The sequence below is a fragment of the Macrotis lagotis genome, chromosome 5 (assembly GCF_037893015.1).
Source record: "Macrotis lagotis isolate mMagLag1 chromosome 5, bilby.v1.9.chrom.fasta, whole genome shotgun sequence".
Classification (NCBI taxonomy): domain Eukaryota; kingdom Metazoa; phylum Chordata; class Mammalia; order Peramelemorphia; family Peramelidae; genus Macrotis; species Macrotis lagotis.
The window spans coordinates 168,981,727-168,996,765 of NC_133662.1; positions in this window are offsets into that span (position 1 = coordinate 168,981,727).

Sequence of the window (15,039 nt, forward strand, 5' to 3'; positions counted from 1 at the left end):
GTCTCAGATACTTAATAATTACCTAGCCGTGTGGCCTTGGGCAAGCCACTTAACCCCATTTGCCTTGCAAAAACCTAAAAAAAATATAACCCAGTTCTCTGTATATTTTAGAAATGGGTACTTTGCCAGAAATTTTAGTTTTAAAGATTGTTTCTCAGTTTACTACATTTCTTTTGATCTTGGTTACAGTGTTTTTTTCTGTGCAAATTTTTAATTTAATGTAATCGAAATCATATAGTTTGTTTTTAGTGATGTTCTCCATCTCTTCCTTAGTCATGAACTGCTTCCCTTTCCATATATCTGACAGGTAAACTAGTCGTTGATCTTCTAATTTGCTTATAGTATTTTTTTATGTCTAAATCCTGTATCTATTGTATATTATCTTGTTATAGGGTATGAGGTGTTGGTCTAATCTAAGTTTCTTCCATACTAACTTCTAGTTTTCCCAGCATTTTTTATCAAAGAGAGAGTTTTATCCCAATACTTGGACTCTTTGGGTTTATCAAACAGCAGGTTACTATAATCGTTTACTGCTATTGCACCTAGTCTATTCCACTGATCCATCACTCTATATCTTAGCCAATACCAGACAGTTTTGATGACTTATGCTTTATAATATAATTTTAGATCAGGTAGGGCTAAGTCCCCTTCTTTTACACTTTTTTTTCATTGAATCTCTGGACATCCTTGGCTTTTTATTTTTCCATATGAACTTACAACTTTTTCTAACTCAGTAATTTTTTGGAATTTTGATTGGTAGAGTACTAAACAGGTAGTTTAGTTTTGGTAGAATTGTCATTTTTATTATATTAGCTCGACCTATCCGTGAGCAGTTGATGTTTGCCCAGTTATTTAAATCTAATTTAATTTCTGTGAGAAATGTTTTGTAATTGTTTTCAAAATCTTTCTGAATCTGCCTTGGCAAATAGACTCCCAGGTTTTTTATATTGTCTGAGGTTACTTTGAATGGGATTTTGCTTTCTAGCTCTTCCTGCTGTATCTTGCTAGTCATATATAGAAAAGTTGAGGATTTATGAGGGTTTATTTTATACCCTGTAACTTTGTTAAAATTGCAAATTGCTTCCCACTAGTTGTTTGGATGATTTCTTGGGATTCTCTAGGTATACCATCATTACATCTGCAAAGAGTTAGAGTTTTGTTTCTTCCTTCCCAATTCTAATTCCTTCAATTTCTTTTTCTTCTCTAATTGGTGAAGCTGACATTTCTATTATGATATTGAATAGTAGTGGTGATAATGGGCATCCTTGTTTCACCCCTGATCTTATTGGGAATGCCTCTAGCCTCTCCCCATTGAATATAATACTTGCGTGGTTTTTTTTTATTTTTATTTTTTAGATTTTTCAATGCAATGGGGTTAAGTGGCTTGCCCAAGGCCACATGGATAGGTAATTATTAAGTGTCTGAGATTGGATTTGAACCCAGGTACTCCTGACTCCAAGGCCCGTGCTCTATTCACTGTGCCACCTAGCCGCCCCCATCAGAGAGCTGATGATTTTTATTGCATTATTTATTTATATCTCACTACTTTACTGAAGTTTTTGTTTCACCCCTAAAAGTTCTTGCATTTATTGAATTTTGATTTCTGCCTGCTCTTTCCTTGACCGTGCAGGATCAATATGACCCCCCAAGCAGAGTTTCCCTGTCTCAGTTTGAGAAAAATATTATTTACCATATCATTGAATAGTCAATTTATTTGTATGCTATTTAGTGTTTCGATTTGTTTTAAATAGTGGTTGATAATTTTGCCAGGTTTTTTTGCCTCTATTAGTGAAATTTTGTGATTCTTACAGTTCTTGCTGTAATGTGATTCATTGCTCATAGATTTCCTAATATTTAACCATTCATACATTGCTGGTTATAGAGCAAAACTGATCAGAACATGTATCATGTTCTATATATTGCTGTATCTTCGAATTTTGTATTTAACATTTTCATTAATATCTATTAATATTGTTCTAAAATTTCAACTTTCTGTGTTGGCTCTTCCCATTAGTTATTCTTTTCTCCCCACATGGAATGTAGCCCCTTTCCCTCTTTTCACTTCTTATTCATGTCCTTTGGCTCAGATTCCACATCTTATTTTTAAAATAAGTTTTTATTGTTTATCTACAGTTTCTTACATCCTCACAGTTATCCCAAGTATCATTTTCCCCTCCACCTTCCAGACAGGTATACAATGATTAAATTGTATTTTTAGAGAGAAAAAAAGAAAGAAATGAATGCAAACTGTTAATATTGAAAATGTCCCTCCTCAAAAGATCTTGCATCCAAAAGATGTCTTTTATAACACTTGTAGACCCTTTAACTTCACAAAGTGAAGTTTAGCAATGATTATCATATCTCTTCATTCAAATATTGCTTGATCTGTCCAATTTTGTTACTTCCACTTTTGATTTTGTAATGTGCAGTTTTCTTTCTGTTTATATTGCTGTAGTTATTGCATATGTTATATTCTTAGCTCTGTTTACTTCATCTTTTCATCAGTTCATATAGATTTTTTCATACTTCTCTGTATTTGTCAGACACACTTTCTTACAGCACAGTAATAATGTAATACATCCACATATTATAGTTCATTTAGTCATGTTCCAGTTGATGGGAAGCTATTTTGTTTTTGATTCTTTTTTATCACAAAAAATCATGCTATAGATATCTGTGCTTATGAGAACTTTCTTCTGTTTTGCATATCTTATTTCCTAAATCCAAATAACAGTTTTATATGTATTGCATCTTTCTCTAATAGGAGAACAGGGGAAAGAAGAAAATAAAGATTTATATAGCATCTGCTGTATTTCCAAGAGGCAATATTATGTAGCAGGCACTGTGGTAAGAATTTCAAAATATATCGGTTTTATCCTCACCAATTCTGCAAGTTAGGTACTGCATTTTACAGGTTGGGGAACAGAGAGGTTTTGTGATTTGTCCATGCAGTAAATATATGAGTCTGATTTTGAACTCAGATCTTCCTGACTCCTTGCCCAGAACTTAGTTCACTGTGCCACCTTACCTGTATTGTAATGGAAAGATAATAGTTTTAGAATTATTATCCATGTAGGATCTGAATTTAAATATCATTTTCTATTTTCTAGCTGTGAAACCCTGGGTAAATTGTTGCGCATTTATAATCTATAAAATGAGAAGTTTGAACTAGGTGTTCTCTAAGATGCTGCCCAATTCTAATTGTATGATCCCCAAAACTTATCTTAATGTCTATAAAACCTTGACCAAATTGTTTAACCTGTATAGTACTTAGTTTCTTTATCTGTAAAATGAGCAAAGATCTTCCAACTATAATTCCTTGTATCCTTATGAATTTCCCTTCAAAATTTAACACTTTATCATTTCAATATTCAATGTTGGCTTATTCACTAATTTTTTCATGCATGCATGTATGTTTATTTCTCTGATAAAATCTGAAACAATTCTTGTGGGCAGACTTTATGGCAATAAACCCTGACAGTACAATAATTGATTTTTATAATGAAGCCTCAGAACTACCAAGAAATACTTAAATTAGATGCATACTCTGCTTATGGAAAGCAAGACAGGGAATCATGCATTTTAGAAATATTTCAAGTAATCTTTGTTGCCAGTCAGTAGTGGCAAGAGTTCAAGTTTCAAACCACTTCCAATTCCCTAAGAGATTCAGGAATGGAGGTGTAGGGATAGGGAAAAGTTCTTTACAGACTCTGGTTTTTCCTCCGACACAAATCATCCCTTTCTCTTTCATCAGCAGTCTTGACTACATCTATTGGGAAAAGAGAAGCAAGGAAGAGCTGCTGTTAATATGGAAGGGGCAAAAATATCAGGAATGAACAGACATATCTATTCTCCCTTTCCTCCCAGTCCAGGGAGTCTGGCAGTCCCAGCTGCAGGTAAATAAGCCATTTAATTAAATGATCATCACACAAAGGTAGTTCTAGTTTATTTAGTGTTCCATAATTTACTATATTTTTTTATCCCATGAGTCTGTGCAAATTTTTCATTGTATTTAAATTTCTCTTTTTTAATAAGTTAAAATGTTAAAGATGGAAAATTGCATCAGATTTGTGGGATCATACATTCAAAGCTGGAAAAGACTCCAACATTTATCAAGTTTCAAACCCTCATTATATAGATAAAAGATAGAAGGAACACAGAAGTTGTCACTAACCCTAAAAAGCTTGTGTTTGAGCTGGGATTCATACTTGAATTCTCCTGATTGCAGATATAGTACTTTCTGGATTATCTGACACTGCTTAGCATACCTTTTTTTTTTCCATGCAAATCTCAATCACCTCTGAGTTTTCCTTCTATAAAATTCTTTAATATCTTTAGCTAAATTCTAAAGTACTTTAGTCTACAGAAAACACTCTTTGTTTTCATTTGATGCCTTGAAACTTTCAAAATAGCTGTGAAGTTGAACTGATTTTTAAACATGCATTTTTTAAAATATAGCCAGGGGGAGTCTTTCTTACTCTGCCATATATTATCTGAATTACTATTGACTAAATAATGTCAATATAAAATGTTCAGCATGCTATTCTATTAGACTCTGCATAAGTATTCTTGTATGATCTGAAATTTTATACTTGAATGGTTATGAAACTCATTATTTTGTCGGAGAAACTTTAAACTAATTCTTTCTCAATATCTTTCTATCCTATCTATTCATCTATTTATATGTATCTATGAATGTATGTATAAAATGCTCATACATAAAAATCCAGTCACATAGCAAACAAATATTTATACAACATAAATTTTGTGTTTGTACAAAATGCATCTATGTGTGTGTGTGTGTGTGTGTGTGTGTGTGTGTGTGCGCATGTGTATATAAAATGCAATTGATTTATCTTGGAGCTGCTTTACGTTTTATTTTAAAAGTCAATAATGTTGAAACCCCTCACATTCAATTTCCCAGATGGATTAATTAAGTATTAAGCACCTGAGTCAGCTTAAAAAGACAGAAAATGGAAATCCAAAGATTTTTTTGCACTGCAGTTTTAGCATGGGGTTGCCATAGTTTAATATCCTCTAGGTCCAACTCCCTTATCCTGCAGATCTTTCTGTCTTATATGGTATTGGTTGCAAAAAGGGAGAAACTGTCCTTTGTAGTTTCTGTTGTAGAGTAATAGAGTTGGAAAGGGCATCAGAGTATGGGTTGAAAAAAGGGAGAAACTGTCCTTTGCAGTTTCTGTTGTAGAGTAATAGAGTTGGAAAGGGCATCAGAGGCCATCTATTTCACCTGAGAACAAAATAAGAAATCCCTCTATAGGACCATAAGTGGTAATTCAGTCTTTGGTTAAAAACCTCAAGAAATAAGGAAGTCACTATATGCTGAGGTAGCTCAGGCTCTTTTGAGTTTTATGGAAAGAACAAAATGTAACTTTGTACAGTATTAAGATTTTTATTTTTTTCTACTAGTTTATGCTGTTTTAATTAATTATCATTCTGGCTTCAAATTCTTCATCTGTAAGATGAATAACTGAGACTAGATGACCTCCAAGGTACCTTCAGTTCTACAAGAAGGACCTATCTGCTTGTGTACCTTGAATCAATGGATACGTTTAAGTCTTAGCTGAAAGACTGTCAACCAATCTCCAGATCCCATCCTTTTCTTCTTCCAATCCATCCTTTGCATTGCTACTAAAGCGTGTCTTCCTCCAGTTAGGAATTCCAGTGTTTACAATGGTATGTTCACGAATCATAAGTTGGAAAATAATGCGAGTGAAGAACAAGTCACTTCCTAGATGTAGGTTTACTGGGTCAATCAATAGTAAGGTCATAGACATTTATAAAGTAATCATTAATGTGACCAAGCACAGAACCAAGCAAAAGAAATATAAATCTAAGAGAGTTAGTCCCTACTCAATATATGGGAAACTAGATGGCAAAGTAAAGAATGTGCTGGTTTTGGAGTCAGGAAGACCAGAAATCAAATCCAGCCTCAGTTGCTTATTATCTGTATGACCCTAGGCAAGTCACTTAGCTTTGTTTGCATCAGTTTTCCTACTTGTAAAATGAACTGGAGAAGGAAATGAAAATTCACTCTAGTATTTTTTACCAAAAAAACAAAGCACAAAACCAAATGGAGCTGTGAAGAGTCAGACACAATTGAAAAATCTGAACAATAATAAATCTTCAGGAAATTTACATTCCAATGGAGTATACAACACATAAAAAATAAATGGGGGAAAAAAGAATAAATTGAGGACTCCAACCTGGAGTCCAGAGGAGCTGAGTTCAACTCCAACCTCAGTCTCTTAATAATTGCCTAGCTGTGTGACCTTGGGCAAGTCACTTAACCCTGTTGCCTTGCAAAAGCAACAACAAAAAAAAGAATAAATGGGATGAGGAAAAGGGAGAAAGAAGATAAGGGAAAAAGTCAGGGAGAATTACTTTGTTTTTGTTGAACCTTAAATGTAACTTTTGATACTAAATGTAATGCTTTAAATGTAATGCTTTAAAGATGCTTTAAAGACCTTCAATAGGTCTGACATGTAGGATGTTCTGGACACTGTACCTTTCTGAATTTGACTTAAGATATTAGCTTTTTTGGCTATCATATCACACTATTAACTCACATTGACCTGGTAATTAACTAAAACCCTGAGCACTGTGCTTTTATTTTTCTAATGTACTCATGTTATTTGATATTGTGTTTTTTGATTATTTATCATTTGTATGCAACAGATTATAAATTCTATTTCAACATGATCTATTTTATTTAGTATTTTTACTTTACAGTGTTTTATACATAGAGCATGAATATTAACTATTTGCGAATAGATGTTTCTACTTTAATGAATAAATGATATATGTTAATAAATATGATAAATTTACTTACCATGCAGATAAAATTAAGGAAAATATTCATCATAAGAAGCAACAGTGTAAAATGTCTTGCATTTGGTGTCAGAGCATTCAGATTCATATTCTGGCATTGCTACTTTCTACCTACGTGATATGAGACAAGCTACTTTATCTTTCTAGGCCCCAATTTGCTTATATGTTAAATGAAGTTTGTATTTTATGTTCCCCAAGGTTCTTCCATCTTTAGAACTATAATGGGAATGATATAGTACATACTATGTCTCACCTAGGATCCAAGAAGCTGTAGCATACATAACAGTCACACGTGGCTAAAACCAAAATGAGGATAACTGACAGGTCTCAAACCTATACATGAATTAGGACATCTACTCCAAACATGTGAAGACTTCCTCTAGCTAAATGTATTGATGAAAACAATTTATTCCAATGGTCATGAAGGTACATGAATTGGGCACCATGGTCATCGAAGATCATCCACTGCATCCAAGGCCATCATCAATAGTTCTGACTTTTGTCTTGCCACTGGAATTCAATGAGCTTGTCAACTTGGTGCAACTGTGCTTCACTCAAATCCTATTCATGTACAGGACACCACCCTACAGTGTCATTGATTCTATACAAAAAAACAAAAGGATGAACAACAATACTATTATCGCAATCTTATATTTGAGGAAAGCAGGGTTAAGTGATGTACTCAGAACTTGAACAACTGCTAAATTTCCAAGACCAAGAACCCTGATACCAAACCCAGGCTTCTATCTATTTCTATGATCCAATGATCGAATTGGATCTAATGATCCAGTGATCTTAATAGTCAAAAAAAAAAAAAACAAAGCAGGAACAAATTACTTTTTTAAGAGGTAATCCCAGAAGTTGAAAGATGATGGATTATGCTGTCTTGGAGTTTACAGTTGATCTGGAACTTCTGTATACATCCTTGAATAATAAATAAACTTTGTTATTCTCAAGGGCACTGTCATTATCCTGTAATTTCATTGGTATCAGAATTCTCATGACTTGTCATTTCATTGTCTAGTTCATTTTATTGATGAGAAAAATGAGGTAAACATCTAGTAAGTGTTTGAGACTACCTGAAAGTCATAAAGATGAGTTCTTCTGATTCAAGGTCCAAAACTATAACCACAACACCATCTCAACTCTGTATTAGCCTTAAATCTCTAAATGGATTTGTCTACCTATGGAAATAGCTTCTAGAGGCAGCTGATGGGGAAGTGGACAGAATAGCCAGGGCAATCTGAATTCAAATGTGACCTCAGACATCAACTGTCTATGTGACTTTAGTTAAGTCACTCAGCTTCCTTTCACCTCAGTTTCTTAAACTACAAAGTAAGAGTAATAACAGCACTTACCTCCAAACATGAGAAGAGCAAATGTTCCATGTATCCAGTAGGTATAATATTAATACATATTCCTTTTTCTTCCCTTCCCTACTCCAATATCTATAAAAACTAGAATGACAGCCCTGGTGCAGTAGATAGAGAGATGTCAGATGTCATTAAGATCTGTATTTGAGTTCCATATCTAATGCATTTTGAGTCAGTAGTTTAACTAATACTATTTCAGGCAAGCAGTTGAAGAGTAAATATAGACATACAATGATATTTATCCCATGACAATATGGGATAATATCCCTTTTTAATCCCAAGAAATTACAGGACTGCCTTCCCGAAACCCCCCCAAATAAATAGACAAACAAAATACCCCTACAAATGGTGGCATTTCCATTGTTGTAATATAGTCATTTAAAGTTGTATTTTACTACTTGCGACCCTATTTAGTATTTCTTGGTAATAATTCTGGAGTGGTTTGCCATTTCTTTTTCCAGGTCAAAAAAAACAGCAAATTTAAGTAACTTTCCAGGGTCACAAAACTAGTGTCTGAGGCTGGATTTGAACGCACATCCTTCTGAATTCAGCACCAGTGTTCTACCCACTGTACCACCTACCTGCCTCACTATTGGTTATTAGTCAAAGTATAATGTAAATGACTTGGTGAGCAAATCAAATTATTAGGTCAATTAGTCAAAGTATAATGTGAGAGACCCAAATTGTTAAATTGAGAACATGCTGATGTCCGAGGTTCTAAAAAATATCTATTTTCTACAACTCCTACCAGTCTAATATAGATCCTCTCTCCTTTCACATCCATTCCCACAATTGTTATTGTCACTATGGTTAATACTTCTTTATAATAACTTCAAGAGATGATATAAATCTAATTTGCAATTTAAAAAAGAAAATTAATTCCCTTTCTTTTCATTAATGAGATTGATTAGTCTGAGAACTGCCTCTAAGTTGTTCCTAAAGTAGTTTCTGAATAGCTCCACTGAAGAATTGAATAAACTTAAACTAAAAACTGAAAGAGGAATATTTGAAGCATTTGTTTATGAGTGAATACACCAAGGTGTTTTTAGTTAGATTCTGATCTTCTTTTATATCTCTATCTCTTATTTAGATTTCAAAAGGTTCTTTTATTTTACAGAGAGGGAATATCTAATTGTGCTAAATCTAAATTATTATTTGGTCCTTAACCAACAAAGTTCCTAAGAACTGGGACTGATAGAATATCACGTTCTGTATCCATTTCTGCAAAGCACCTAATTGGTTCTGATATGAATTATGTCTCCTCTAATTTAAATCTCAATCAAAAAGTAAATGCTATATTGAATTCAAGTATTAGCAACTGGAATTTGGTTTTGGTGAATAGCAAAAAAAATCTGTTCCTATTGACCTAAACATGAGTAATCTGGAGGTAGCTAATCAATATTTTGCAGCTTAATTAGTGCATATTTTATCGTAGTTAATTAAGTTTATACCCCAGTGATATTCTTCTACTTTGATTCATTATGTTTCATGGTACAAAAAGAGCAGAGGGCAAGAACACCGATCTGGTTGTGAGTAATGCAATTTGGCAGTCTATGCCCTGTATCTAGTCTTTAATATGGACTGTTTTTATATAGAAACAATCAGAGAGATTTATGATGAAAAATATATCAACATTTCTTGCTGCACATATTTTAGATAAGATTGATCCAGAAATTCAAAGATTTGGGGCTCAATTAGACCTTGTACTGACATAGGTTTGCCTCTTATCTTAAACTAAGTAACCTTCAGTCTCAGCTGCTATAATTAAAATTATATTAATATTCCTACTCAAAGCAATTGTGGATTGCAGTACAAAAAATAAATCAGTTTTAAAAAAGGGCAGCTTGGCTGTATTGGACCAGTAGTTGAAATACCTGTGTCCCAGTCCCAACCTTGCCATTACTTAACTATGTGACTCTTAGCAACTCATCTACTCTTGTCCTTTCTTTTCTTCTGAATAAAGCAGAATTCTGATTAGATTAGCTCTAAAATCATCTTCTTCTCCTTTAATTATGCCTTCTCAAGAAAATGAACCTGTTATCATTAGGAAAGAGAAGCATAATGAGTGGACAGAGAGTTGACCTTTGTGTCAGGAACTGGGTTCAAGTTCTTTCTCTGACTTATACTGCCCTGGAGTCTATGTAACCCTGGACAAAACATTAACTTTTCAATGCCTCTGGGCACATCCTCTAACAAAAGAATCTGATTGCTAATTTGCATTGTTATTATTGGTTTTGTTTTTAGGCCTTCCTTCTCAAAAGGAATCATCAACATCAAGAGGATGCTGTCTTGACTTGTACATGAATTGGATTTAAGTGCCTAAGAGAAGTAATTCTCAATAACAATAGCATCAGGGATCTAGTAGAAAAAAAATCTATCTTTATTTCCAGCTCTCTTTCTGTATCATCTATAACAATTTCAATCTACATCTACACTATTTATATCTTCTGTATCATGGGGAATAGGGCTGTGGCGACCCCATGATCTGGAAAATGTTTAAAATTTTGGATTCTCCCTTTGTACCAGGGAAGTCTGAATTGTTATGGTAGTAAAAGAAAAAATATATTAATATTTTTATAAAACAAAACATATATTTCATGCATTTATGAATTTCTAAATCTTTTCTATGTCATGTGCTGGCCTTCAAATTTTCTCAAACGTTCCCCTTTGATTTCTTGTGCTAATAAAAGAAATATTGAACCAAGATAGGGACAGTTATGATGTGGAAGGGATATCTATATTCAATTTATATCTATATCCATATTGGCATACTTATATAATATCTCTATCTCTCTATATATCTATGTATATATCTATATCTCTACTTATATCTATATCTTTATTTACATCTACAAGACAGCAAGGTGGCACGGTGGAAAGAAAATTGGGTTTGGAATTAGCAATAACAGGTTTCAAATCTGACAGCAAATATTTAATACCTCTATAACCTATGACAAGTCACTTAATTCTTTTGGCCTCATTTTCCTTATCAGTATAATGGGAATAATAAAAGTGTCTCCCTAAGGTTGAGAAGATCAAATGAAACAATTGTAAATTATTGGAATATAATAAGCACTATATATATGTTAGCTGTTATTATTATACATACTCTAAAGAGAATCTACTGCCTTGAGAATGATCTCAACTTTGAAATAAGGTATTCTTCTAAAATAGATGCTTTGAAGAACCATAAAATCAATTCCTTCCATATCCCTAAAAAGTAAAATAAGAGATAAATACAAATTGTGACTATTAAAGGATCCAAAGTTCTAAAAGACCTTAGAGATCATATAATTTAACTTCCTAATGTTTTAAAAGAAGCAATATGAGACTTGGAGAGATTTTTCCCAAGTCAAAAAGATAATACATGGCAGACCTGATATTCAAGTCTGTGTGCCAAAGCCAAAGTTTTTTCTAATATAAAGTGCTATTTCAGAAAAGTTAGGTCATATTAAAAATATTAGAACAAAACAAAAACAAATAAAACCCTTCTTATCATGAAAGAAATAAGGTACTGGAAAAGAGAATCTAATAAAGTTGTATAATGTTCTTACCAGACTATCTTTGAGAATAAGATCGATAGCTATCCATTTGGAGAGATTTCACAGCAGGCCTCCCTCCAAGAAGTCTCAGGTCTGTTAAAGTCCTTTTCACAGCAAAATAAAATCCGTTGAGACCTTATTCTACTCAGCTTTCTATCTTTGCCTCCCCCCTTCAATTCGTTTCAACAGTCTCTTCTATTTGAAATCTAACTAGAGCCCTAATAGAACTCTGATTTCTAAGTCATTATTCTTTTCCCCATGAATATTATGGCAGGTAACAGAGTAAACACATGCTGATTCTTCATTAATAAGTACTTAATTTAAAAAGAGACTTAATCAGTTATCATTTGACATGCCAATTTTATCCTCTTTTAAGACTTTTTTTTGAAGTTGTAAAATATATGATTTCTGCTCCAGGGAAAAAAGCCAAGTTCCATGGTAGCAATTCTAAAATCCACCTTCCCTTCTGTATCACTCCCCTCACCCCTAGCCCAATCTTAGTTTTACAGTATGAGCCACAGTGAAAGTTCACATTTAGATCATGATGTAAATTTTGTTAAATTTTTAAAATAGTTTTATGAGATAGGAAGCACAACTATATTTACTAGATTTTTACACTGGAGAGTCAGGTAGGTTATGACTTTCTAGAACACACATCTAATCCATGCCAAATGTAAGACCATATAACCAGATGATGCTATCTAAAGTTCTTATCAGTTGATAATGAATGTTATCTATAAGAACTCATATTTTTATTATATATTAATATTTACAAAACATTTTAAGTATCTATTGCTATCTCCATTTTAGATTACATGAAACAAACACAGAGAAGAAAAGTAATTTGTTGAATTAGTTAATAAGGGTCAGAATCTGAACTATAGACCAAAGGTATTTCTAAGTCTTTCTGAGAGTATAGATTTGAGTAAAAAGAGTTGTTTAATTCTTTGATTTACTACTTACTTTTTGTATGACTTATGCATTCACCCTTCAGTAGCATTTTTGCTCTTGGTATCATTTCTCTATCTGAAATGAAACTATTGGCTACAAACCACTGAAAAAGTCAGCAATTCTCTTAAGGAGTTTGTTTCCCAAGAACAATTAGAGCATTGGACCTGGAGTAGGAAAGACCTGAATTGAAATTTGAAATCTGACATTCACTAGCTATGTGACCTGGGCAAGTAAGTCACTTAACCTCTGTTTGTCTTAGTTTTATTCAACTGTAAAATGGGGAAAGATAATGGTACCTGTATTTTAGGGCTATTGTAAGATTCACTTGGAAAAATTCTAAAGTAATCATCATGCGGTATTGATTTTGCTTTCTGCTCCCTCATTTTAAAAAAAAGGAACCTTAGGATTTGTATTAAAACCTCTTCTCATATTATCTTTCCAGTTAACCTCTCTAGACCTCACTTTTCTTGTTTGCAAACTAGGCCACTGAATCTCTCTAAAGTCTCTTTACAGATCTAGGTCCTGTACTTGATAATCATCAAAGTTCTTTAATCAGACAGGTATAGCATGCTAAGGGAAACAGTGGAAAGAATAAGAATTTTTGGTCTCCTTATATAGAAAGATAACAGATTTTAAGAAGGAAATTTCAAGAGGTTCAGAAATCAGAAACCTCACAGTATAAGGCATAAGTACATATGTGGAGTAACAGGCTCAGGTATTAAGAAAACCCTTCAGAAAGTCTCTTATATTTCCCTCAGCTTCAGAATAAGATGCTTTTACACAAACTTGTCTGTTTTAGTAGATAGGGACACTGGCCCAGGGATCTAATCCCCCCCCCCCACACACACACACACGCATGCTTTAAACATCAAAGGGACTATAGCTAGGGCAGGCCACAAGCATCCAGTGTAAAAGGCTTCTTGGTAGTTAGTAAATTTCATTCCACTATCCCATTATTTCACATGAGTTTTTCTTAAACCCAGATTAGACATCTACCTGATTGTCCTGCTGGAGGACTGAAAGGAGAGCATCTGTTTTTCTTCTGAGCTGTCCTGAAGCTCAGGGGAATATCATCTTGCAAAGTGCAGCTTGTTCCTTTGAAAATGCCCACATATTTTAAAGGTTGATAATTCACTACTAAATGTAGTTAGAAATGTTATATACATTGTATGATTTTGTAATGAAGAGGCTATGAATTGAAGTCAGAAATGTTAGCTACTGATTTTTTACATTGGCAAAATAAGGTGGACCTTTCAAATGGGGGAAAGAAAGTGATGTTTGTCCTTTATTATCAAAAAAAGCCATGACATCAAGGAGGTAATGCCACAACAAAGCACACGAATTGGATTTGAGTGGGGGGGGGGGCAGTGCTGTGCTAAATTATCAGCCTCACTTTATCCTCCAGAGCCATCTGGGTCCAGTAGTCAGCTATGAATGAGGATGACTTGGAGATAAAACCTGGATGTGAAGCAATCGGGATTAAACAATTTGCCCATGGTCACACAACCAGTAAGTGGCAAGTGTCTGAGGTTGGATTGGAACTCCCATTCTCTTGACTTCAAGGTCAATGCTTTATCCCCTGCACCACCCACCTGCCCTAGGAAGGAAGGTATATACTAGAATAGTATAACTGCATTATGTTAGTGGATCTCAAAGTGTTAATGAAAAACAAAGAAGTTCACTGAAATGGGTAATACTCCTAGACAAAGCATTGAACCCCAAAACAAATAGGAACATGATGAGAAGTTGAATAGGTTTGGGAGAATTACTAGGTCGTTTTGTCTATTTGTTTGTTTTTGTGATCACAAGCTTCTCTCTAAAACAAAAATCTGTTTTTTAACTAATAATCTTCTTGCAATGTATGACTATTATTAAACACTCTGGGCAATGGTCACTGAATAAATTTCAGGGGTACCATAAATTTGGTTGAGTGCTTGTGGTGTGGCAGAATTGCATTTTTATTTTTAGTAACCTCTAACTAAACTTTAGCATTTCCTTCATTTATTTCAAAACTTTATTCAAGGCATCACCAGCCTGCCCCTCCCCCCACACGTTTAAAAGCCCTTCTCTGAAGAAACTAAAAAAAATCACTTTAAAAAGGCACCTAATAGACTACCTGGCCTCAAATATTTTATCAATCAAGGGAGAGGGTGGACTTCCATGGTCTCAGGTGCTTCAAAATCTTTGCTATAAAAACCTACCTCTTTATTACAAAGGAGAAATAGAGTTTGTCTTTAAGATAAATAGTAATAGGGGGTGGCTAAGTGGCACAGTGGATAGAGCACCGGCCTTGGAGTCCAGAGGACATGAGTTCAAATCCAACT